Raw genomic sequence first — 4,345 nt, forward strand, 5'->3', positions numbered from 1 at the left:
GTGATAGCCATCTACTGTTCATAGATGTTGTTAATTTTGAACGCTTGGTAAGGTGTTGGCCAATTTCTCCAGCACATTGTTATTATTATTTTTTTACCTTGCAAATAATAAGAAATCTCTGAGGAGACATTTTAACACTATACAAATAGCCTTCTCTTCATCAAACATTCCCCCTAAATTTAGCATCCATTAATGATTCTTGCTTGATCCAATCTTTACAATGATGATCACGAAATATAAAGACATTTTCATATTCATAAGATCTCAAGAAATTATCTCTCTCATACTCCCTTTCTCAGGGAGCTACTGGGGGCTATGCTCCAACTAAATGAGGGAGTAAACTAAGAAAGAGAAAGACATGGAAATTAGCAAATAGAGGATCCAATGCATGAGAGAGGTGAATGGAATTCCGATGAGGATGATAAAAAGAAATCCCAAGGTAGTAGCTATGTACAAAGTAAACAATAGTCAATCCTGATAGAATAGGTGAGAGAGCTTCAGGAGAGATTTTTTTGAGCAATGGGATGAAATTGGCCTACTTATGATTTGAAAGAATTATTGAATTCCAGCTCCACCACTTAAGCCTGTGATGTAGGGTGACTTACTTAAACTGTCCGTGCTTCAATCTCCACAACTATTAAAAGGAGGATATTAAGATTAACTTTCTCATCAGGTGGTTGTGAGGGTTCACTGAGTTAATGAATATATGAAATTACTAGATTATTGCTTGTTATATAAGTGTTTGCTATTATTATCATTATTATCTAATATGTAGAATATGCTGATAAAATTTACACAGCTGGGGAGAATTCTGGGTTCAGTTACTGGTCAGAATATAGAAAATAAGGTGAATAAGTTAACGAGACAATTGTTAGTTGCAGAAAAAATGTAAAGATGTACAGGAAATGAAAATAATCAAGTACTCTACTTCATGGCACAGCTGTGAATAGTTTACATAGTCAAAATAATAAATACTGTCTATTGATATAAGTAAATTACATATTTTAGGAGGATAGGAGCTTGGGATTTGGGGTTGTGAATGCTGGGAATGTTGGTGGATTGTGTGAAAGAAAGTTAAATTTAAAACTCTCATGGTAAAAAGTCAAAATGTAATACCTTCAAAAGTAAAAAATAATTAACATGGAAGGAGAAGTCACTAGGAACAGCCAGAAGCTGGAAGTCAATGGAACCCAGAAGAGAAAGGAGAAGATGGTGCCATGTGCATCGTCATGTGACGGAAAGGCCAAGGAACCTCAAAGATTTGCTGGCCAGCCAGAAGATAACAACCCCAGGAAGTAGCAAGCCTCTTAGCCTCTGAAACTATGAGCCAATAAATATTCCTGTCATTATGCTAACCAGTTGTATAGTATTTGTTTTAGCAGTCAAGAAACTAAAACAAGGAATCAAGGAAATGCCTTTTTTGTTGTTTTTGGTAACAAGCTTTGCATAAATTTGATAATTCTTACTAAATACAGGTATAATTTTGATAACATATAAAACTAAGTTCTCCATGAAGAAAACTTGAAAGAAGGAATTGTGTAATTGATTTGATAAATTTTTTTTTTTTTTGGGCATGGGCAGGCTCTGGGAATTGAACCCAGGTCTCCAGCATGGCAGACAAGAATTCTGCCACTGAGCCACCATTGCCCGCCTTTGATTTCAGTTTTTGCTAAGTTTGCTAAGTAATCAGAGACAAATTTATAGTTCAAGTTTGTCCTGGTGTTGATACTCTGCTCACTCTATATTTTTCTTGCTCATAAATTTTTATCTATATATTTTGGTTATTTTGCTATCTGGAATCTTAGAAGCATCCTAAACTCAATGAAAAACAAAGAAGGCAACAATAAATAAATAACAAGTGATAAATCATTAGGAATGTGCTCATCTCTGCCCATGTGGCAACATCAACCATGTGTTGCTCATGCTCAGTAGAGGGATTGTACTATGTCTCAGGGGCAGCAAGTGTAAGGACTGCCACTTCCTATGATCTACCTGCTCCATCCCTGAGGCTCTGATGTCAGGCCATGGGTATCTTTTCCCAGGATAAATTCCTAACTCTGGAGTCCTCTTCACCTCCTCTGGAACCCAGATACCTCTGGGGAGTTCCCATTAGCTGACATGTTCACACTGAACCTCAGCCTTGATCTCTCCTGCCAAGGACTCCACCCTTCTTAAGAGTCCAAAGCCTGGTGGGCATCTGTGGACCCAACCAGAGTTGCCGGGCTCAGAAGGAAAGTCCTGCAGCCTTCACTAAGGGGTCTAGCTCAGGACTCTGTAGAGACTCCAGGACACCTGGAAAGACATCCGCATGGTCAGAGTCATTCAGCATTCACCGTACAAAAATGGGTATGAGATGGTATGATGGAATTATTATTAATTTTATTATGTACGATAATGGTTTTACGGTTATATTAAACAATTAGTGTTTATCTATTAGAAATATAACTGAAGTATTTATGGATGAACAGATATAATCAAATATAGCAAAATGTTATATAAAACAAATATAGCAAAATGTTATATAAAACAAATATAGCATAATGTTAATTGTAGATTCTAGATGATAGGCACATGGGTATTCACTATACAATTCTTTCAACTTCTCTTATATTTAAAAATTTTCACAATAAAATATTGGGAGAAAAATCCTGGCACAAAAAAATATTCAAAGAATATATGAAACGAGAATGGCGAATTGTTGATATTTGCTAGCTCTCAATAACAGTTCACAAGGGTTCTTTATACTATTCCCTCTTCTTTAGTATATGCTTAAAATTTTCCAATTTACAAGGCTTTTTAAAAAAATTACTGGGCAAATATATTCTAGGATCACTTGATATAGGCTACTGTCCTAGACATAACATACCATAAGTGCCGTGAAAATCAACTCTAGATTTTAGTCAGGATGAAATACCTCAAAGACATTTTTAGACAAGGAATATTTAGAGAATTTACTACCAATGCTCTGGACTTGAGGCAAATATTCAAGAATGTTCTCAGAACTTCAGAACAGAAATCTCAAAATAGGGGGAAAATAGTATTAAGCAATGACTTGCAACATATGCATAAAAGTATATCTAAAAGGATGATGACTGGGCATTTAAAATAAATATTCTTTATTATAAGGAAAAAGTCAATAATAGTGCAGGATTTAAATTTTTATTAAAGTAAAATAAAATACAGATATAGAAAGCTGTATGTGGTAGTTTAAAGTTGTATGTACCCCAGAAAAGATCATGTTCAGAAAAGATCAGCTAATCCATTCCTGTGGGTGTAGACCTATTGTGGGTAGGGCCTTTTGATTAGGTTATTTCAGTTAAGGAGTGCTGCAGGGTGTCTTAATCCTCTTACTAGAGTCCTATATAAGAGGATAAATACCCCAGAGAAGCTTAGAGATGAAATTCAGAAAAGCACCCAGAAGCTGAGAGATGGAGCAGCCAGAAGCTGAAAGCGATGAAACTTAGGAAAGAAGGACCAGCCGATACTACTATGTGCCTTTCCAGGTGACAGAGGTGCCTAAACTCACCTGGAGCCACCCTTTGCCATCCAGGTATCATCCTATTGATGCCTTGAATTGGAATTTTTTCATGGCCTCAGAACTATTAAGTTGTAAGCTAATATATACCCACTGTAAAAGCTAACCCATTTCTGGGTATATTGCACTCAAGCAGCTTTCGCAAACCAAAACACTGTACAACACAAAAGTATAGCTTAATGAGTTAATACAAATGCCCTTCTAAACACCACCAAATTCCAGCAAGAATTCTGCCAGCCACCCCAGAAGTCTCACCCCAATTTCAACCCACCAACAACTACCATAACTTTACAGTAATTACTTCTCTAGATTTTTTCACAGTTTTATTATCCAAGTACACATTGCCAGTCATTATAGTTTAGTCTTGCCCATTAAAAAACAATTTTGTCTTCCAAGACTCTTTTTTCAAAAAAATATTTTTATTGAGAAATCTTCTTACACATACAGTCAGCACATGGTATACAATCCATGGCTCACAATATCATCACATAGTTGTATATTAATCACCATGATCAGTTTTAGAATATTTGCATCACTCCAGAAAAAGAAATAATAGGAAAAAGAAAAAAAAAACATATATCCCATACCCTTACCCTCCCTCTCATTGACCATCATTTTTTCAATCTACCCATTTTTTTTACCCTTTGTCCCCCCCATTATTTATTTATTTTTTATCCGTCTTTTTTTTTTTTTCTTTTTACTCATCTGTCCATATGCTGGATAAAAGGAGCATCAGACTCAAGGTTTTCACAATCACGCAGTCACATTGTGAAAGCTATATCATTATACAATCATCTTCAAGAATCAAGG

Source organism: Tamandua tetradactyla, chromosome X, assembly GCF_023851605.1.
Source record: "Tamandua tetradactyla isolate mTamTet1 chromosome X, mTamTet1.pri, whole genome shotgun sequence".
Taxonomy (NCBI): Eukaryota; Metazoa; Chordata; class Mammalia; order Pilosa; family Myrmecophagidae; genus Tamandua; species Tamandua tetradactyla.